Raw genomic sequence first — 24,007 nt, forward strand, 5'->3', positions numbered from 1 at the left:
CCAGTGCCTTCTCTCATCAAGATTCGGCTCAGAGCAGTACCCCGCCAGACTGTGTCTCAGCGCTCCCGCTCCTTGGGGCACCCCCCAGAACTGCTACTACAGAAGGTCCTGTCACCGCATTGCCGTGTCTCAAGCAGTACCTCTGTGCTGCTAGCACTTGCTACAGCGGGTTCCCCGCTCTAGCCCTTATTCAGCATACTACAGTTCGTGTCTCTGCACCTGCGTCTCCTCACCTTGAGGCCACTCCCACGTGGTCCTGCTCTACTCCCTTCAGAGTTGCAGTGGCCTTGCACTCCTTAAGACTCTTTCTCCTCCTCCCTCCGAGAGTGCTCCTGTCTCATATTGTGCCTAACCTCTCTGACACTCTCTGCACCCACTCGCCTACCCTCTCCGGGACCAGCCACACAGAGGTGCTCCTAAGTCCTGCCGGCCCCAGCACCCAAGGACTCAAGCTGCGGGGAACGAGGGTCGGCACAGGTGAAGTTCCTGTTTGCCTCTGTTCCCGGCCAGCCTCGCCTCCCGACGGTGGAGACCTGTGGGGCCCCACCCTTCAGGTTGAAGCAACCCCACCTTGAGCCAAGGGTCCACAATTCCTAACACAGTGTTTCTCTGCTAACCATTCCATCCCACTCCGACTTTTAATCTCGGGGGAGGGGGGGGGGCGGTTCTTTTTATGGGGAGAAGCTCTCAGTTATGGCCCAGATGATGAGAAAAGGTCGCCAGTGTGTGTATAATCATTTGGTGCTTCCCATGAGGTGAGAGACTGTAATAACTCAGACTGGACCAGGTCTGGGTGTTAAAATAAATTTTACTGATTGATGGCCATAAATTAAAGTCCATTATCCAGACGTGACTGATGGTACAGGTATAATTCTGGGTAGGTAGGTGTCCTTTTACCTGACCTCTGGGTAGGGCCCATGGTGATTTTTATATGCGCAAACTTGCCCAGCGGCTAAGCGGGAATCTTAGTGGAGGTGTCCCCCAAATTTACTACTAAAATCCTACCTTTAGACATCTTCTTCTCAGACACCCAGCCCATCCTGGTCGTTTGATGGTTGTAGAGATCCAGATGGGGGCGAGGGGTGGGTGGGTCTCCTGCTCTTATCCTTCCTTCTTTAAAGATTCTTTTATCCTTATACTCTGATCTTTCTAGGGAACTTCTCTTGGGGAAAAGTTAGTGCGATCAGACAAGTTCTCCACTCTGAGATCCCGGTGAGAAGGGGGTGGGGGAAGGGTGTCCAAAAACCTCCCCACTCTTAAGTCCAAAAAATACTGTAAAGTTTAAACTGGATATCCCTTCTGCCCTCGCTGTCTCTCGCAGCAGGATCCATCACCGGTGCTTGCCCACCTAGGGCTTCGAGTAGGCTCCCAGGTCTTTGGACCCCTGGTGAGAGCCTCTTCACCCCAAAGGGGTATCAGGCTTAAAAGTCTCTCTCTTCTGTAAAACAGGAGAAGGACCCTCAGGCAGGGACTGCACCGGGAGGTGTCACTTCTAAAAGAAAGTCCTTTGGGTGAGACTGGGAGGCCCCATCAGAGTGTGGTTAAAAAGTACATCTTGTTCTCTGACTTCTTTCTAACTGAATCCCACTGTGTAATAAAATGGCCGGGCTAAATACTGGTCCGACATCCAATCGAGACTCTCCAGGTGGGACGGGCTGAGGGGATATGGATGACTCCCTTACAAGGGGTGATCTATACAGGGGACAGTGGCATCTGATAGCCAGACTGGGACGGTCGGGTTCTGCCACACACATCTGGAACAAAAGCTTTCTTAGGGTCAGCAAATGCAGTCCACAAAGTTTGCATTTGTAACCTCAGCAGGAATTATCACAGATCTCGACAGCAGGAGTTTCCTCTCTCCCTTTAGTCTCAGTCGAAGTCACTCCAAGTTGGTCAACTGAGGTCCCCACCGGGCCACAGCAGTTGAGGGCTATACCCCACTCCAAGGGGCTAGAAAACAATTTTTCTCCCCACTGCTCCATCTCTTTGCAACGATGCAACCCCCAATAGGGATTCACTTGATACAACGGGCTGTTCAGGGGGGTCCTGAGATTTTGTGGCAGCGTCTCTTAGCACTCTCCTCTCCTCAAACCCTTCTTTTGTCTAATTTCAAACAATATAAGAAGTGGGAGAATGAATAATTGTTTTCATAGGAGAAACAGGCAGTGGGTATTGGATACCTTCGACACAATCGACACAAAACGTTATTTTTTTTCCTCTTTGAGTTCAATCGCTAAACAATAGATTATCCCACCATCATTTATCCAGCTCCGTGATGTGGCCTAGATCAAGGAGGGAGATTTCAGGCCCGCGCTGGGTTTCTGATGACGCCATCCTGGTACAATCTGGTACTTGCGCTGTGGATTTCAACCGAAAGAAGCAGGGACTACTACATAAGAACATAAGAAAATGCCATTCTGGGTCAGACCAAGGGTCCATCAAGCCCAGCATCCTGTTTCCAACAGTGGCCAATCCAGGCCATAAGAACCTGGCAAGTACCCAAAAACTAAGTCTATTCCATGTTACCATTGCTAATGGCAGTGGCTATTCTCTAAGTGAACTTAATAGCAGGTAATGGACTTCTCCTCCAAGAACTTATCCAATCCTTTTTTAAACACAGCCATACTAACTGCACTAACCACATTCTCTGGCAACAAATTCCAGAGTTTAATTGTGCGTTGAGTAAAAAAGAACTTTCTCCGATTAGTTTTAAATGTGCCCCATGCTAACTTCATGGAGTGCCCCCTAGTCTTTCCATTATCCGAAAGAGTAAATAACCGATTCACATCTACCCGTTCTAGACCTCTCATGATTTTAAACATCTCTATCATATCCCCCCTCAGTCGTCGGGATGGCATTTTGAAAACCTTGACTGGCCAAAAGTCTGCCTCCTTGAATTTAAGTCACTTGGCCGCTCTGTTTTATAATCCCCAAAACTGCATACTACGCCAGTTTCAGGAATAGGTGAAACATTTCTTCCTCCCTGTTTAAACTGGATCAGACATGTGGAACTACAGTAGGAGGCGTGCAGCTGAAAAAATTGTATTTATTTCAATTCAGTTTTTTTTTTCTTTGTTTAATTTTATGTCATTTCATTGTAGCAAGCACTACAATTTTTTAGTGCTCGATAACATCATTTAACGTGCACATTGATGTAGTGAAGTGAGCGCTAATTCAATGTAGCACATGCTAAAGCATTAGTGTGCCCTTAGTGAGATGAAACAAGCAACAGCACATCCCTAAATTACTCTCCACTTACATGGGGTGTATGGGTTAAAAAAATGTTTTGATGTCATCAATTCCTAAAATCCTCATGTTGTCCAGAGAAGGGTTACCAAAATGATAAGGGGAATGGAACAACTCCCCTATGAGGAAAGACTAAAGAGGTTAGGACTTTTCAGCTTGGAGAAGAGACGACTGAGGGGGGATATGATAGAGGTGTTTAAAATCATGAGAAGTCTAGAACGGGTAGATGTGAATCGGTTATTTACTCTTTCGGATAGTAGAAAGACTAGGGGGCACTCCATGATGTTAGCAAGTGGCACATTTAAAACTAATCGGAGAAAGTTCTTTTTTACTCAACGCACAATTAAACTCTGGAATTTGTTGCCAGAGGATGTGGTTAGTGCAGTTAGTATAGCTGTGTTTAAAAAAGGATTGGATAAGTTCTTGGAGGAGAAGTCCATTACCTGCTATTAAGTTCACTTAGAGAATAGCCACTGCCATTAGCAATGGTTACATGGAATAGACTTAGTTTTTGGGTACTTGCCAGGTTCTTATGGCCTGGATTGGCCACTGTTGGAAACAGGATGCTGGGCTTGATGGACCCTTGGTCTGACCCAGTATGGCATTTTCTTATGTTCTTATGTTCTAGTTTCAGATAATATAATTTATGACAGGAGAACCGAATGAGTTGGTGGTTTATCTTCACGATTAATTGCAGTTCCATTAATTTTTTAATTTTTTTTTTATAGAGGATGCACATTAGAGATGCCAACAAGCTCCAGGTCACAAGGGTCAGGCTGAGACACTCCTGCTTTTGCCCCACTTCATCTACGGGCTTGTGTTTGCAGTTTCTATAAGACGAGTCCATAGATGTGATGGGGGTAAAACCAGGACTGTCCTTTCTGACTTGGAGCTTGATGGAATCTCTAGAAGACAGGGTATGTGATAACACTATGCAAGGAAAACACAGATAGATTAAAACAAGGGTGAAATAAATGATTAACACAAAGGTGCTATAGCAAAATGTAGTTAACAGTTAAGTATTCTCCTCGGAAGCAGATGGCACAAACTGTTCTCACTTTTTGTGTTAAAACACCATGCAAGGTTAAGATGATTCACTACAGAAAGTGGCAAAAAGTGTACTGAAACAGATGAGAGGCCAAGGCAAGACTGGGGAAATGTGTGTGCGTTAAAAGTAGGTGGCAGACAGTAAGTGGTAAATGTTTTCAATCACAGGCCAAACACACAAAGCGTAAAAACAAATCTGGCTGCAGAATCAAAGCCTATGAAATCTGCTACTAAAGCAAAGTCAGGGCCGGATTCTCCAGCAAGGCAGGGAGGAGATTATGGATGAGCATGTGCCGGCAGCGTGAGGGTTAGTAAGGAGCAGAGCAAAGAAGTAGAAGATAGGTGAGATCTGGTGTTACCTTCTGTTCCAAACGGGCTCCTGTATCCTGTCTCATAGTTAGGACAGCACCTGCTTTGCTTTGAAAGTATGTTTAGATTCAGGTGTCAGCAGTTCCCTCACTGTGCGCACCTGTGTTTTGTTTTGTTTCTAAGTATACCTTCTTGCCCATGGTTCTTCATCGTCATTTTTCCCAAGTTTGGCCGAAAATCTTCTGAGTTTTTATCATTCAAATATTATTATTTGCACCTCAGCTCTAAAGACGCCAACACCTAAAAGGTTCTGCTACCAGCTGCTGAACATTTAGCTTTGAAAAACTTAAAATCCCAGCGCTGCACATCATCACACGTAACCTGCACAACGCCTGCGTCTGGCATCTTTGGATGTAAGCTTCTTCCAGCTTCCCTTCAGTGAGTAACTATCTTGGTCAGTCCCTACTATGTATTGGTAAAATGCTGAAAATATCTACACCCATGTCTTTTGCCCAAATGAAGAAGATTTAAACAGTCAAATTTGGCAGAAGAAACATTTCGACCACAGTGCCTCTCTCTGTACTAATTTTTTCCTGAAGTCCTCCTAGGGGAGAGCCTTAAACTGGAAAGCTCGGGGTTTCTGTTACGGCCTGGTCTCTTTCCTTCATCAGGATTCGGTGTGCAAGGGGCAGCAGTGAACATTTTGCCTTTGAGGCAGTGAAGAGCCTATTCACAGCAGCACCCAGCAGAACACTCCAGGAGTCCTGAGCGTGCTTGTAGCTTGGTCCTTTTTTTATTATTATTATTTTATTTTACATTTAGAGTTCTAAGGAGTGTCCCTCTGCTAAGTGGGCCCACTCTTTTTCCTTGAAAGGGGAATATAAAGGAGACACAAAACCACGGAAAATCGGTCCCAGTCTGTTTTCTTGCTCCGCTACCTTGTCCTCCCACCAGCAGCTGTGTTTACAATTTTTTTTTTTCAGCGGCTGTGATGAGAGTTACGGGACTGCTGGCCCCCCCAGGTTGGCAACATGGAGTTATCCTGCAAGAGTTTCCTGAAAGGGAAGCAGAGACAGGCATTAAACCCAAGACTGAGAAATGGCTGGGAATGTTTATTGTTACAAAAAATAGACTGGAAAATGATGAGCTAGGATAATGTCTTCAATTTTTTAAGCTTTAATCTACTCCTAGGACATTATAGAATTTTCCTTTATGTAAGATCTCCTTAATTTTATTTTTAATTCACTTTTTTTTTTTTTTAGAATGATAATGTTAAATGCTCTTGAGGCTGTACAGGATGTTATCATAGGATAAAGCCAGACCGCCTGATCAATTAAAAATAAGATCAGGAGGAGAAAGCATTTCACTGCGGGGAAGGATGATTAATTTAAAATAAAACCACAAGAAACATCATGAGCCATAATATGAGAATCAAAGTGAAGGAGATAAAACTCTTCACTGGTATTGCAAAGGCAAAGGAACTAGTGGAGACACGGCTTAGCTTTCTCTGTTTAGTAAAACCCCCTGCTGTTTTCATAGGAGAGGTCTGTTTGGAAGGAAATTGATTTCAGGGCTAAGCTTCAGCTGCATGAAACTCCAAAAAAAAAAAAAAGAGGAGAAGAAGAACTCTATTCACTGTCCCAACAGTACTATATGTAATCCAATATGGAAACATAAAAAAATAAAACAGGGCCCCTTTTCGTTTGGTTGCAAACAGGCTCGCATTATCGACTCTGCTATTTTTCTAAGGTGCTTTTTTTTTTTTTTGGCTTTGCTCTGTAGGATTGGATGAGTATTTGATGCCTTCTTCTTCACACTTTGCAAAGCTCACCTCCCGGGAACATCTGCTGGCTCTTACTATGCTGCCTGTCATATGGTCGCTTGCTAAGTGTTGCTCCCCAGTCGCAGTGCGGGAACATCCTCTTCTAACAAGGAGCAAGACTGTTAGAGCAGCTGGGGGTGGAAATCTGGAGGACCCCAGGGGAGAGAGGCCAGATTAAAGGCTTCTGTGTTTTCCCAGGTGATCCCCAGGCAGACCAAAAGCTTCCCATTTCCTCGCTCCATCTTGAGCCAAAAAGCAAATACATTGGAGCTGATCTGGACATTTCTTAACAGTTTCTAATTTTAGGTTTGGTTTGTCTGTTAATTTAATCAGTACTAAGCAACCCCCCCCCCCCCCCCCCAAAAAAAAAAAGAAAAGTAAACAGCAACATCAGCTTACTGAAAAGCACTGTGGTCCAGAGTGCTATTTCAGGATGTGGCCAGTTGACTTCTTAGTCAGGGGCTCTTGTGTTGGGTAGCTTTTGCTGTATATCTATTTTATAAGGATGAATTATACTCAACAAGCTGCCCAGTCGGATGACAACCGCACAGCCTCTTTGAGCACCTAATGAAAAGTCCCAGAGATGTGAGGCTGAATTCACATATGGGCAGCTTCTCTCACTTGCCACTCAAGTAGTCCAGGGTAACTGATTTTTTGTTGTGGAATCTGTGATTAGCATCTCACAAGCCTAGAGCAGTCTGGTACCGACCTTTTCAGTTTAGAAGTAGACTTCAGGGGTCAGATAGTAGGTTAAGTGGTGTGAAATGATGCATCCAGAACTGCTGCGCAAATGGTTCTCTTTCCCTACGTACTTCATACACACTCTCTTAGGACTTTTATCGTGCAAAATCCATCGAACCTCAGGGTTGTGTCATTTGGAGTTTTCCTAGCGCCCTACAAGTCCTCAGTGGCAGATCAGGCTGAAGAAGATATCTGAATCTCAGTGATTGTGCATCTGAAATCCTATTTCAAAACATTCTGGGAATATCTTGATATGAAAAAAAACAAAAACAAAACAGTTGCATAATAAAAAAAAGTTATGCAATTCATACAACAATAATAATAAAACCTCATAGTAGCATGAATTAAACATATTCCAATCCAAGGGGCATCATTAATACAATAAAATAGATTAGAATAATCAACAATTATATCAGCATCCCAAAACCTATCCATCCAATAGCCAAAAACCCCAAGCATAGGTATAAGTTTGTCTGCTTAGTTTGTGGGGAAGTAAAGGCTAAGAAGGTCATATTGCAGTAGGGGGAAAGAGGGCTGACTCAGCACTAGTCCAGAGCATATTGGGGGTATTGCCTCCATGTACCCTCCCTCTTCCTACAGCCTATGACCCCAAGGACTATCTTGATGATTCAGCTCAGAGTTATGTGAAAACAACTTCAAATAATTTAGAAGATACATTCTCTGAGATTATCATATCTCTAATTTCTATCTGTAATATTCTCTCTTTCTCTCTCCTCTCCTTCTCTTTTCCCTACCAAACTTGGGTGGTTGAATTTTCATATTGGCTCCACTGTGGGTGGAGCCAATATGGTAGAACCAAGGTTCCTATCAGTCTGGATGATCTCTTGCTGTTGACTGAGGCCAGGTGAGGTCATGAAATTTGGAACTTATCATAGGACCCACACTCACTGTCAACCTGCCACCACCACTCCCCGCCACTAGCCAGGTCCACAAATAGCCCCCACCCCCCCCACAAAAAGCTTTTCCCTATTTTGGAAGGTAGCTGGTGTAGGGAAGAAGTGGGACCCATATGCCTGACGTAGCTCTGTCCTCCTTCTACCAGTCTAAACTATAATAACTATAACGCCATCTTTAGGGGTCTGTTGTGCAATCACAGGGCCTGGTGCGGTGGCAATTTTTGGAAAATGCCTAAAGATAGCCCTGTCTGTGAGAGGATTCTGAGAAGGAACAGACTGAAAAATTGGAGCCAGAGATATCCACCCTTAAAAGAGGCTAAATTATTTTCTCTTAAACACTAGTTTAAAAGCCCATCAAATATGATGGGGGAAAAAAGCATTTTTGTTTGTTGAATCAATTCCCCAACCTTCCCCACTCTGGAAAGCCCTTTTTCTGAGCGGCAAGTATACATGCTGTTATACTACACATGTACTTTAACCTGCATAGACATTGAACCCATTGTATGCATGTAGACAAATCCTTACCCATGTGAAACACAAAGAAATTGGCATATTTACATGTCCAATGAAAAAACACATTTTCATGGTTTGTCGTGTCCAATTAAGATTGATAAGGGACAATATTTGGTGGGATACTGAGAGTATACCCTAAGACAGTGTCTCCCAGCTTGTGATCCATGGCCCCCTAGAGGTCTGCCAGATCATAACAGGGAGTTTGCGAAAACCCATGCCAAGAAGAGGCCCAACAAACTCCATTCCACAGCGACCCCAAAAGAGAAGGCCCAAAAGGCCACTAGCGAACCTCATCCCGTCGGCGGCTGAAGAGTGAAGATGGCCAATGGCGCATCCCGTTTGCCAGCATCTGAAGACTGCAGGAGGCCACCGGCTCACCCAATCCCGCAAGTGGCCAAAGAATGAAGGCTACGCAGTTGCCAGTGCACCCCATCTCACTGGCGGTCAAAGACTGCAGGAAGCTTTCCATTTGCCGGTCCACCCAATCCCTGTCAGCAGCCTGAGTGAGAAAGAGGCCACTGGACCCCTCTCCCCATGCAGATTCTAGGACAAAGAGAGGGAGCGACCTGGATGAGAGAGGGGGTGTGTGAGCTTGTATACCTGTGTGAATATGTGTGTGTATATGAAACAGGGAGCCTGTGTGTAAGACAGCATGAGTGTATGAGAGAGAGGGAGCGTGTGTGTTGAGAGAGAACATGTATGTATGAGAGAGAGAGAGGGAATGTATATATGTGTTTGTGTGTGTGAGTGTGTCTGTATGAGAGAGAGGGAGCATATGTATTTGTGTGAGCATGTATGTGCATGACAGAGCATGTATATATGAGGGAGTGTGTGTATATTTGTGAGAGGTAGTGTATGTGTGAGTGTGAAAGAGAGAGAACCTGTGGGTCTGAGAGATGGAAAATGTGTATGTGAGAGACACCATGTGTGTATGTCAGAGAGGAAGCATGTATCTGAGCATGTGTGTATGAGAGAGAGAAAGAGCATGTTTGTGTGTGTGTGAGAGAGAGAGAGGGAACATGTGTTTTTGAGTGAGAATGAACCTATGCATATGTGCATGTATGAGAGGAGAAAGTTTATGCACTCCTCTCCCCAACCCTACTAATTCATGGTGATTTCAGGGTGACTGGAAATCAAAAGGTCCCAGGTATGGAGAGTGGGGAATTTTTAAATCCTTTTTAGTTTTATTGTTGGCTAGTTGATGTGTCTGATGTGTTGAAATATTTTATAGTTGATTGGAAAATTTAAAAATAATTTAAATGAGTTTTAAATTATTGGATGCTGTATGTGTCAGTTATTTTGAAATATTATTTTATTAGTATGGTTTTACTATTATTATTTTATATTTCTATATTGTATTATTTGATGTTTTATGAGGAATGGTAATGTTTCTGGTTTTCTATTTTTGCGATGCATACAGAGTCTAGCTTCTTGCAGTTTCCAGTTCAGTTTTTGTATGCACATTAACTGGGAGATGTCAGACTCACTACTTCCAAGAAACCCCCCCATTATTCATCGATCCCCCCGTTGAACCCCTACCACAAATGACATGACTCTCCGTTTGGATCAATAAAGGCCGCAGTTTATTAACAATACCCGAGCCCTGTCAGCAAAAGTTAAACATTACACGAATACCCCCATTTTTGCCCATTGTCCATTGTGCCCCCCACCTCTTCCAGTGGTAAGGCACCTATAGATCACTGCCTCTGAGCATCAGCCCCCCTCCTGCTCATTGGCAATCTCGTGTAGCAGCCCCCCCGCACTACACAAGATTCCCCCCCCCCCCCATATAACTTTTTAACCATAACATCAATTCAACAACCTTTTGGGCTCGGGATTACCGCCACAGAACACGGACAACTTCAGTTGTCACTGTTCCCCCCACTGCGGCCCTTAGAACTGTTAATCAATTGTTCCAAACCTTCTTGTATGTCATTATTAAATAAGTCAATCCCAACATCAGATAAATGCACACCGTCCCACCTAAAGAATCCCGGTATGACCTCCCACGCCCATTCGTGCCTGATCCAAAACCCTCCTTGCTTCTCTAACCACTTCCCAATTTGTTTGTTTATCTTCTTCACGCTCCTACACCATAAAGGCAAACCCAAAAATTTTATGCGCACAATGATGTCAGACCATCCCAATTTCGTGTCCGGCATTGCATTCAACAAGGAACTAAAATCCTTCTTGATGATCGCAATTAAGTCCTTGCAAGTCCCATGTCCAATATCATTGCCCCCTAAATGGAGCAACAAAATCTTCGGCATCCTCAGTTCCAGCACGTATTTTTGAAGGAAAGGCAATAGTTCATCCCACTTCATCCCCCGCCGACTGAGCCATCTGACATTCCAATGCAACGATTCCAGCTCCAGATGTACTCCATAAGGCCTCCGTTCCGCTCGATGCTGTGTCCAATGTACAAACGAATGGCCCACAACCCATGCCCATTTGCAATCCCCCCGACGAACACTCCAGTCTGCAAAAGACACACAAGATTATTATCCGCCCCCAAATGCTCAACATAATCCCACCCACCCCAGGACACCCATAACCAGACCTCCCCTGAGCCTCGTTACACTAACGCCCTCGCCGAACATAGGACTGAAAAGCATTAGACTTCCACCTCCCTATGAGTTGAATATCCCTACTCGATAAACCCCTTTCCGCAGCCGATGTTGCTGCTCCTATCCGAAACGAATGAGAAGTATATCTCCTCTCATTCCATCCCAAGTGCCGCAAAACTTTCCGCAATACCTGTCCGAACTGATAAACGGTCACTGGTGAACCATCTTGATGGGACAACAATAAGGCACCCCCTTGTGATCTCACCCGCCCAAAACGCTGAATACTGCGAACAGGGCACACCAGCTCGTCCACTGCGGGCACGAACGTAATGAAATGCCCTTTGCCCTGCTGGTCTACCTTGGAATGATGAATGCAAATAGTCACCGCTCTATTACCGACCCAAACATTCTCAGCCAACAGTCCTGTCCTTGATTGGTTCGATTTAGATACCGCAACAAGCTCAGTCACTCTCATCGCACCAAAAAATGCCAACACAAAAGCTGTTTGAAATAACAGTGCTTCATAACCTGACCAACAAACCTGAGGCAAACAACCCACAAGAATTCCCAAATCTTCATAGCGAATGGGAAGCCTCTTGTCAGGTGCCCACTGCCTCTCCTTTTTCCATCCCCTCAAAACTTGTTGTAAAACAAAACTCGAAGCCGGATTACCCCATCCCTTCAATTTCTGGAAAAAGGAAAAACCCGCCAAGTGTGAACGCACTGCTGCCAGCGAATAACCCATTTCCTTTGCCCACAACACAAAGCCCACCATCCACCCGTCCTCAACCGGACCCCCAATCCACCCCTCCCCCGCTAAATACTGCCCTAGCACTCTACAGCCTCTTGCATATGCACTCCATGTGGATGGAGCCACCGAGTTCTGGATTAATGTCCATGCTGCAACCGACCCAGCCGCCACAGATGTTTTGGAAACTGCTCCCCGTCCCGCTTCGCTCCCGGCGCCAAGTTTCTGAACTCCTGCCACTTAAAACGAGAAAGTGCATCTGCAATTACATTCTGTTCCCCCGGCACATGTCTCGCTCGAATCGTGACATTCAACATCAAACACTTAAAAACCAATTCCCTCATTAACTCAGAAACCCGAGGACATTTGGCTGACTGCCGGTTGATAACCTGCACTACCCCTAAATTATCGCACCAAAACAAAACCTTCCTATTAGCTAACTGCCTGCCCCATATATGCAAAGCAACCACAATAGGAAACAACTCAAGAAAATTTATATTACTTGTCAAGCCCTCTTCCCGCCAATCAATCGGCCACTCCTCCGCACACCAGTTTCCTTGAAAATAAACACCGAAACCCACCCCACCCGCTGCATCCGTAAATAACTCCAATTCCTTATTGGAGACCTCTGCTGTTTGCATAATGCATACCCCATTAAATGAATCCAGAAAGGCTTCCCAAACCTGCAACTCATCTCGTACCCTGCGAGTCATCCTAATAAAGTGGTAGCTAGCACGAATACCCACCGTAGTACTAGACAACCGTCTAATAAACGCTCTCCCCATCGGGATCACACGACATGCAAAATTAAGAGCCCCGATCAGGGACTGCATATCCTTCAACGTAACTTTCGTAGCCCTGCCTACTCTCAACACCAAACTCCTCAAGCGCTCTACCTTGTCACCCGGTAAACGTGCCTCCATTGTCATGGAATCAAGTTCTATACCCAGAAATACTAAGCTGGACACTGGACCCTCCGTTTTCTTATCCGCAATAGGGACCCCTAACATACGCGCCACCTGCAAAAAACCCTCCAATTGCCTCTCACAAATATCCGAATCAGCCGGACCCACAAATAAAAAATCATCTAAATAATGTAACATCCGTCCCAAACCCGTGCATTGTTCCACCACCCAGTGAATGAATGTGCTAAACGCTTCGAAAAGAGCGCACGAAACTGCACATCCCATCGGTAAACATTTGTCAATATAATATTTACCCTCAAAACAGAAACCCAACAAATGAAAACAACCGGGATGGATGGGCAACAGCCTAAAAGCTGACTCAATATCCGCCTTTGCTAACAAAGCTCCTCGTCCCGCACCCCGAACTAAACTAACCGCCTCATCAAAAGAAGCGTAACGTACAGAACAAAACTCCCGCGGTATCCTATCGTTTACCGACAGGCCTCGTGGATGTGATAAATTTAAGATAAATCGGAACTTACCTGCCTCCTTCTTAGGAATCACTGCAACTGGAGACAAGTGCATATTAACGTATGGTTTAGCAACAAACGGCCCCGCAACCCTCCCTAACCGGACCTCAGACCCAATTTTTTCCTTAACAATGTCCGCCCGTAAACTCGCGGACCGAGCATTCCTACCCCTCACCGTCCCTCCCCCACCCACTACCGGGATCACAAAACCCTCATGGAACCCTTCAAACAAAAGCCGCGCATCTTTCCTGTTGGGATATTGTGCCAACCAAGGAGTCATAGCTCCTAAGGACACCGGCGATGCTGCCCGTTCGTGCAATCCCTTAAACATGTCCCCCACGACCCTGGGTACCGCTACCTCCCTGCCCACATTTGAGGGCTGAATGAGGACCCCCGCAGGTTGAACAAGCATGTCGGAACTTGCAGTCTGGGAATAAACACACCGCTTTATTAAATCTCCAACACACATCCTTCCCTCCCGATCTAACCTTGCCGCCTTGCACTCCCCTCGAGGTCTGCCCGCTAACACGAAAGGAATGCCCCACACCACCAGAGCTACTAGACCCAAGTCCCGTCCCCCCCCCCCCGGCCCCGTTAGCCCCCCCGCTGGCCACTTTCTGTCCACGCACTCCTTTATAAGACATTTGTGTTAGCCACAAATTAATATCTTGCGATCCCCACGACATCACCCTACTACCTGCCATCTTATCCCTAAATTTCTCATCATAGTTGAGCCACGCCCAACCTTCGTAATCTCGAAACGCCCCCAATATGCTATCAGCATATGACAATAACGCCCCATATTGAGATGAATCATAATGCCCTACCACGCTAGCTAACCTTAAAAATCCCCTCACCCAATTAACAATATTTTTTGCCACTTTAACCCCACCGACCCTATGATGCTTCTTTTTATCCTTCTTCTTACTTTTCTTGATCCCCCGCCTCCCCTCCAACAGCCGGAAGATATTCACATACCGCCTCTTCCGTATACGCTGGCGCAATTTACTTGGCACTCCCTCCCAAAGCTCAGCCAAGGTAGCACACCCTGATTGTCCCGCTCCATGCAAAGGCCCCTCCTCTAACACCGACGAATATTTAGGACCTGACTCCGAAGACTCCTCAGAGGAATCAGTATCCCGAGAGGAATCGCTAGACGAAATCCGCTTTGCTTTACGTTTCAACTTCTTTTTCCCTCTTCCCTCCCGTTGCAATTCCTCACCTGAACCCCGAGACTCCTTCCTTGCACGTTTCAGGGTAATTCGGAGCCCGCCTCGCTCCATCCCTGCGCTCCGACCGGCCTGGTCACCCTCAAATTCCGTATTTCTCCAAGACTCTTGTCTCGACGTACCAGGCTGTGCTTCGTCATCTGTCCCTGAAAAACAAAACACCTCCCTGCCACCTCCTCCACTAGGCTTATTCTTAAGCTGGCGAGAAAATACATTCTTTCTAACCCCACTGAGTCTGGCTTTACGCCCAGCCCCCCCCTGATCCCCAGGAGGAGCCAAGCCGGCAGGTCCGCTGCTTGGCACCCATTCGCCGTACCCTGCCTCCTGCTCGCCCCATGCCGTCCAACCCCTGAAAGAACCCCTATTCTCAACATTATATGCATCCTGCTGCTGCAGCTCGTGCATCCAACCAAAATCCTCCCCTGACTCACCCCCCTGTCTCGTGCTGCTATCCCCCTTGTGACCACCACCCCTGCCGATACCGACTCTCCTCTCTTCAGCCCCCCGCCCACGCGAAAGCCCGCCGACGGCATCGCGAGGCTGACTTAAAAAGTCTTCCCGTAGTCCCGCCCCCGCCCCCACTGACCGCCGGACCCACCGCAAGGAACTCCGCCGCTGCATAATCGCGGCCCTGGGAGACGGAAAACCGGCAGGGCGCCGATCCACTCGAGCCCTCTGGGCTGAGCCTAAACCCCGGCCCCTGGAACAACGCGCGCCGCGCACCAAACGACCGCCTAGCCCGAGAGGGGCAGAGGGAGGAGGGGCCCGATGACTGGGACCGGACGAAGTACGAACACAAACGCTGGGGCTAGGAGGAGGAAAGGGAACGGAAGAAGGGCCAACCGCAGGACCTAGGCTGGTAGTCGGCTCCTCCACATCGAGGAAACTGAACTCAAGGGCGGAGGCGTGTAAGGATACCTCCGCCACATCAGAATCCGCATCGATCCCCCCACCCGCAGGATCCAGGAGACCAGCGGCGGCAGCTTCCTCCGACTCAGGGCCACTCTCACCCAAATCGACGATAGAGCAAGCCGCAGGAGGTGCCGGAGGGGGGATGGGTGCGCCAGAGGGGGGCTCGGGGAAAGGGCGCGAAAAGTCCGACGCGCGGGAGGGGCCGCGAGCAGATGCAGGGAAACGCGCCAGCCGGCTGGGAGAGGCTGAGGCCGCAGGCCTGGCGGCCCGACGGAGAGGAGGAGGGGCAGGCAGGCGGGGGGAAGGGCCAGCCCGGGCGGCTGCCTTTTTAGGCATAAGGATACCAGGTTCTACCTCCCAATGTATCCCTATGTAAAATACTTCTCCCTTATCTTATTGAATTGTTACGTTTTTGTTTTTGTTTTTGTTTTTAATGACAGCCGTATACTCCACCCTAGGCCAAATCAAAATACAGAACCCAATTAACCAAAATGAAACAACAATACCCGCCAACTAAGTCACCACAGAACCTCAATTCTCTCCAAAAGCCTCTGCCTGCTGCCTCAGCCGTTCCTCGACCAACTGAGGAGCAAAGCCGTTACTCCCACATCACTATCCTCACCCCACCCAATCCCCGATCCCCCTTCAAAATGCCACCCTCCTATTGGCCATCCGCCAAAACTCTAACCCCCTCCTTTTCCTCCTCCTATCCTTAACCCTTCGTACGCTCGCTTATACTCCCGTTACCTGCGCTGAGCAAGACAAGCTCGCTCTGCTGCATTTATATTTATACTCTGTATTCTGTGTTTGGAGAGCGTCTGTCTGTGTTCTGCATGGATGACTTAGGTGAGGTAGTCTTCTAGCTTGTAGTTTCTAAATAGGGATCTATAGCAGCCTAATTTGTTCTGTTTTCCTAATAGGAGGTGTTTTGGTGTTGTAGGGCTTGTTGCAATATTTGCAGTGCTGCCCTTTCATAGGAAAGGTTCTTTCTGTTTGAGTCGGGCAGTTAGAATGTTATAGTACGGCAGATTTTCTATAAGCTCTAAGTCGATTTTTTGCAGAATTTTTAAAATTATACAATGTTCCTGGTAGCAGAGAGAGTTTGTGGTGCTGTTACTGAGGTGACAGAATTTGAATGTCATGATGGTAACTTTTAAACACGCACACGGACGCACCTGTGCACACCTTTGCTGACTGGCGTCCAGAGATGTGTCCATTTTTGAACATATGCACATATATGGGTGCAGGTGATAAAATAGCCTGGACGCGCGGACATGTGTGCGCAATTTTAAAACGATGTATACGTACTCATTGCCCTAAGTACTAGTTCAATTATTAATATGCACTAGATAATTTCATTTGATAAATATGAATGCCTGTCTATGAACACCACCCCTATAACCAATATTGTTTGTTTGTTGAGTTATAACTATGAATGTCACTTGGTAAACTGTTGTGATCTATACATGGAATGAATGTATATAAAATGTCTAAATAAATAAATAAATGTGCATGCAGATGCCACCTCCAACGCATAAGTGGGGGAATTTTATAAGGAAGATGTGCCGATGCCATTCGCCATTTTCCCAGTTTGTTCACAGTTTTCCCAGTTTAGGGATAGGACTTCCAACCCCCCTTATTTAATAGCCACCCTTCCCCCCCTGTTTGCCCCGACCCTTAGAAACCTGCTGCCTTGCCTATATTTTTTTTGTTTTACTACTTACACGCCATCGATAGCAGAAATAAATGTACGCGGCAGGGGACCCCCAGCGTGTGAAAGGACATTTAAGCATTTATGATCGCAGCTCTTGGCCAGGCCCCAATATGCCCACACCCCGCCCCTTTTTAGAAACGTTTTACTTGTGCGCGCAGCGGGAGATAAACGTGTCCTCAGGAGGCTTTTAAAATCTGTTCGGTGCGTGCCGGCTCGACTTGTGCATGTATCTCCCAGTTTAGGCGCATGCAAGGCTTTTAAAATTCGTCTTCATGCTTTTATGGTGAGTGGTAAGCGGAAATGTCCTTGCTCTGCTCTGCAACCTTTGTTGGGGGAGTTTCTATGAATGCAGGGTATTGTAGAATGTGAAGTGCAGGTTTTTTATTGGGATTCCGCCCACTCCTAGCTAGAAGAATTTTTGATTTATGCTTTTGAATAATTTTAGTCGTAGTTTTATTAGATGGCTGAAACTGACCAGGGCTTTTTTTTTTGTTACTTAGAAGGTTCTTTTGTCTGGAGAGGCCACTGACGTGCATGCCCTGTGGCAATGGTGCAAAATGCTTGTAGCAGTGCCTCTTGTTTTATGAACGGGGTGTCATGGTAACAGGCAGCTGTGGCCAAGATCAAACTCACCCTGTCACAGGTGATTTTCTTTAAAAATCATAATAATAATTTAAAAAAAATCTTGCTGGGGGAGGATTGGGAGGGAAATATGTGCACCACATCTCTCTTTTAGTGATGTGGGCCTGTCTCAAACATCCTTCTTTCCCCCTTTCCACCAGTTTCTCACTCTCTGTCTTTGCTCCACAGTCCATCCCAACCAGTGCGTCTCTCTCACTCCATCAGTCCAGTCCCGCCAGTCACTCTGTCTCCCTCCACCAATGCATCCTCACCAGTTGCTATCTTTTTCTCTCTTCACCAGTCCATCCCTGCCAGTCTGTCTCTCTGTGTCTCCTTCCACCAGTCGCTCTCCAGCAGTCCATCCCCACCATTTTTTCTCTGTCTTCACCAGTCTACTTCCACCAGTTTGTCTCGCTATCCTCTCTCTCTACCAGTACTTTCAGTAGCTGTCTGTCTGTCTCTCTCTCCATCAGTCCAGTTTCACCAGTCTCTCACTCTCCCTCCACCTCTCCCAGTCCATCCCTGCCAGTCTGTCTCTCTGTGTCTCCTTCCACCAGTCGCTCTCCAGCAGTCCATCCCCACCATTTTTTCTCTGTCTTCACCAGTCTACTTCCACCAGTTTGTCTCGCTATCCTCTCTCTCTACCAGTACTTTCAGTAGCTGTCTGTCTGTCTCTCTCTCCATCAGTCCAGTTTCACCAGTCTCTCACTCTCCCTCCACCTCTCCCAGTCCATCTCTGCCAGTCTGTCTCTCTCTCCCACCGTAAAAGAAGAAGGTAGGAGTAATAATCCACGCTCAAGCAAAAACAGTCTATAAACAGGGGAGCATGGTACAAATAATTGCCTTGAAGATCATTCAATCATACTCTCAAAGGTGAACATAAGCAATTTATTAGTGAAGAGGCTCCTAGCTTCCAAAGCACATCTTTCAAAGAGTCAATCTGTCCCCCAACTCGGACACCATGTTTTGCCAAAGGACGCTGCATCAGGAGGGACTGTGTGGGCAATAGCTCAAACACTGTAGAAAAACAGATAAACAATTGTCATAATATACCATGGATAAATAGCTGGGAACATAGACAATACTGACAATAAAATAAACCTTAAGCATAAGCATATATTCATGGTCACTGCTCGAGCCCTTACAGATACTGAGTGAGTGTATTCTAAAGTCACTGGCTTTGGTGCCAAATGGTGGTAGGTCCAATCAGGTAAAAGGCCACATGACCATTGGAGGGCCAATCAAAAACCTATCTGTCAAAGGTGAAATCACCGTAAAACCTGCAGAATACAGATTAATCATATAGCCCACAGAGTCAAAAATCAGGAAGTTGAAACTGCAAAGTAAAGGGAAAGCAAAGGAAGGCAATGAACATGTGCAAAAGTATCTTACAGCACTACAGAAAATGTACCCATTCAACATCAAGAATGAGGCTATTTGGTGATAATGATTGTAGTGTAAAATTCTATTGCTGTACCCTTACTCAATAGTTGTGCTGGAAAATTACCACCCCAGGGGGAAGGACTTAAGACAATAGCAAAAAATCTCAGGGCTGTGAGAGTATGTGGTGTAGTGAGCCAGTTTGATACTAGTGGAGCTTCTGCAGCAGACAAATGAATACATGACCGATGTTCTTTAATGCAAGACTTCAGAGTACGGGTAATCTTGCCTATGTATAATTTCGGGCAGGGGCACATTATGATATATATCATGCAAATTTTTATCACAGTGAAAAGCACACCGTAAATAATGACTGAAAATGGTGTGTGGGGATAACAGGGTCCAATGATGTTTAACGATTGAACAAATCTGGCCAACCCATGCTGAGTATGGTAAAACACAAGTGAGTTGGTCTATGGGCATCGATGATGGTTTCTGAAAAAGTAGGGCCCGGTTAATATAGAGGGCACATTTAAAGGCCCGTTTCACTACACGGTATGGATAACTTCTTTCTAGGAAGCATATCATCATGCTATTTGCTTAGGTAACATATTCCTTCCTAGAGGAGCATAGATGGCACAGGTGACAAAATTGGCCAGCTGGAATGTTCTTCTTTAGCAAGCAGGGTTGATGGCTGTCAGAAGACAGCAAAGTGTTGAGGTTAATGTTTTTGCAGAAAATGGAAGTGATAAAGCCTTCATCATTATATGATACCAACAGGTCTAGAAACAATATCTCAGAACAATATAAGAAGTAATTGAACTGAAGATTCCTATCACAGTTATTTAACCAGTCCAAGAATAGAAAAAATTGAATGTTGGTGCCTGTCCCGAGTACTAGTATATCATCTATATATCTCAGTCAAATTGGAATAAATCTAAAAAAATCTGAAAGATAGATAAAATGCTCTTCAAAATTGTTGACAAAAAAGACAGGCCAAATTGGGGGCCATGGTGGCACCCATGGCTGTCCCCTTTATTTATTGGAAAAATTGTTTGTGAAAAGAAAAAAAAGTTCTCAGTTAATGCTATGCGAGTGAGGGCCATTAGAAAACTGGCTGGGACTCAGGGCTCGGAAGAGTGATTTGACAACACCAATTATATCACGGATAATCCCTCCTTCTGAGGAATGCTGGAATACAAGGAAATAATGTCAAGGGTCACTATAAAGAAAGAAGAGTCTGGTAGCGCTAAATCCTGGAGGACAGTGATCAAGTGGCTTGAATCATGAACATATGATCAGCTGAATGGGACAAATGGTTGTAGAAAATGATCTACAAACCTTGAAAAATGTTCCAAGAGGGAACCTATCCCTGACACTATTGGTCACCCTGGGGTTTTTTTTAAATATTTTATTAATCTTTGGCAATATATAAAACATAGGCACAATTAAAAAGTGTGCTTCACGGGTCGGAAGCCATACTGGACTAGGTCGCTAATAGTGTTTTTAAATCTGGGCGTAGGATCAATCTCCAATGGTTTATAAAACTCTGTGTCCTGTAACTGGCATTTGTCTTCATTGACATATGCCTGTCAATCTAATATCACAATCCCAATGTTGTGTTTGTGAACCCATAGACTGAGGTGGGGCTGGGACAACCTGCAGGGAGGAGTCCTGCAGGTCCCCAGCATCAGCAGGTGAGCCAGACGAGGCAGAGGTCTAACTGGAGCATTGCCTTTACCAGCCCATGTTCCTCTTGGGTTAAGCCTTTAGGTGTTGGGGCCGGCAGGACTTAGCTGGGGGACCTCTGCTGCTGATGGAGAAGTCTGCCGAGGTAGCTGGGTCAAAGTGGATGAAGGTCAGACGTGTCTGGTGGCAGGCGATGGTCAGTAGCAGGTGGCAGTCAGCATATCTAGAGGCAGAGGTCGGTGGCAGGTGGCAATCAAGCATGTTTGGATGTCAAGCTGAGGTCAATACCAGGAATCCATCTGAAGGGAAAGGTGGGACAGATAGGCAGGCAGGAAGGCAAGTAGAAGAACAAGTGTAGAACTGAAGAATGAAAGACAAGGATGCTGGAACTGAAGAACTGAAGCCAAGGTTTCTGGAGCAACACTCACACACTACTAATAGTAGCAAGACCTGTTGCTGAAGCATTGAGGAAGGGAGAGCAAAGGATTTTTATAGGCCTGACCCTGTGAGGTCATCAATGGGTACTGTGGGGAATTTCCCACCACTGACCCTTTAAATATAGTAACATCAGGCATGCATGCACCTAGGGGAGGCCAGGCTGAGTGTTGGCAGCGACTGGCCGCAAAATGGGTCGACAGCCTCCTACTCTATCAGAGCACGGCATCCTGTCACGCAGCAGTGGCAGGAGTGAATGGTGATGACCTGGACCTGGGGGTGAGTGTGGCAGTTTGCGGGGGAAGTCTGTGGACCTCCAAATATAACATCCACTACCCTTGTTGGCAGGTTTTATGACTATCTCGGTATCAGAAGAAAGTGCTCTAGAGAGATTGTGGTACAGACATTAGGATTCTGATTCCATCTGACTGAGGTCATATAAAACCAGATGCTCAAAAGCAGTGAGCAAGAAGTCTGTGGGACCAGGAGGATTCCACTTTGATTTTCTGGAGACAACCGAGTCATTTTCTATGGACAGTGAATTAGAAAACAATAGTTTAATTCTCAAAAGCCAAAAAAAAAAAAAAAAAGTAAATGAACATGTGCATCAAATAAATTGTATGTAATTGAAGGATCAAAAGATAAACCTTTTTGTAGTATGCACATTTCAGTAGATTTCAAGGATCTAGATGATAGAGAGTTCAAGTCGGTAATTGCAGCCAAAGGTTATGATGTGATTGCTGTGAGCGTGTCACTCGTGCAGGGTGTGGGGAGCTCAGAGGATGACAGCGGCCTTGAGGTCATAAGTTCCATGATGGTTTGAAGGTTTTGTGTGGTTCTAAAAAAGGGGTAGATAATTATGGGAAGTGTAGTTGAGGGGCCACATACTTCATCTCCCGAAGAACCATCTGATGAGGATGAGGATTGTGTGAAGGTCACTCTTTTTTCTGTGGTGGACGGTTGGTGGAAATCCATGAATATGTAGCTGTTTTGGTTGTCAAATTCATCACGTTGAAATTTCTTAAACTCCAGTGGCTTTAAATTTAGCTTAAACTTCCCAAGGTCCTGCTTAAATTCAGTGAGCTGAGTCTCAAATATGTCTGTTTGTGTATTAGTTTTGATGCCATCAATCTCAACTGAGATCTTGTCCCAAAGAATAGAGGACAATGTTTAGTCGTCTCAGTGATAAGCAGCATGAAATCAAAGGAACACTTGTTGAGGATTTGGTTCCATATAGTGAGAAAATCCCTATTATCCGTGTACAAACGGAGTTCTTCTATATCCTAAGCCCACGGGGAATCCTCCTTACCCAGCAATATTCAATGAGCGTTGCAGCATAGAGTATCGTGCGTGTAACACGTTTCTGAAGAATAATGATATCAGACCAGGAAGGGCTGGTAAGTCCTGCAGCAGTTTCTGAGAAAAGAATGTATCGTTGTTTGCTGTAGTACCCATTCAAAACTCCAAATGAAGCAACAGCCAAAAGGAAAAGGTAGGAGTGACAATCCACGCTCAAGCAATAACAGTCTATAAACAGGGGAGCATGGTCTAGGTCAGAGCTTTCCAAACTTTTCATGTTGGTGACACACTTTTTAGACAAACATAATTTCGGGACACAGTAATTCAGTCTACTAGCAAACCAGAGGTTGTATGCAGTGTAACAAAGGAAAAAAGAAACATCACCCATCCTTATAAAACAAATCAAGAAATATAAAATCATCAGCAGTAAAACTGTACTAACAAAAAGAACATATTTCGAAACAGCTGATGAGTGGAATATCCAATAATTAAAAACTCATATAAAACATTTCCAGATACCAACAAAATATTTCAAAATAGCAGACACAAAGACCCAGTAATGAAAAATAATAAGGATACAAACATTTTTTTGCTCTGCATACCTGGGAACGTTTGATATCCAGGTGTCCTGAGATTGTTCTGAATTAGCAGGAGGAGGGGTGGTTTGCTTGGAACTTTCTCCTCTCTCAGTCACATACCAGCGCTCTCTCTCACACTGGCTCTCAATGACACACCTATACACACATGCTCTCAGTACTCACATATACACATGTTTTTTCTCTCTCACTTATATAGGCTCTTAATTACACATTTACACACATGCTATCTTTTCACGCTTACAGACACACAGGCTTTCAATCACACACATACATGCTATCTTTTTCTCTCACACACAGACTCTCATTCACATGCTTACAAACATGTCCTCTCTTTCTCTCATTTACACACAGGCTCTCAATCACATACTCACATGCTCCCTCACCTAAATCAGCTCTCAATCACACACAGACACACATGGTCTCTCTCTCTCATTTAAACACAGGCTCTCAATCACATACTCACATGCTCCATCACCTAAACCAGCTCTCAATCACACACAGACACACATGATCTCTCTCTTACTTATACACACAGGCTCTTAATCATACATACACATGATTTCTCTCACACACAAAGGATCTCAATCATACACACATACTCTTTCACACAAACAGGTTTTCAATCACAAACTTACACATACAGGTTCCCAATGGTAAACTTACATTCATGCTCTCTCTCTCACAGGCAGGCTCTCAATCACAGACATACTCTCTTTCACATGTACAGGCTCTCAATCATTCACATACATGCAATCTCTCACTCTCTCATACACACACACAGGGC

Source organism: Rhinatrema bivittatum, chromosome 4, assembly GCF_901001135.1.
Source record: "Rhinatrema bivittatum chromosome 4, aRhiBiv1.1, whole genome shotgun sequence".
In the NCBI taxonomy this organism is placed as follows: Eukaryota; Metazoa; Chordata; class Amphibia; order Gymnophiona; family Rhinatrematidae; genus Rhinatrema; species Rhinatrema bivittatum.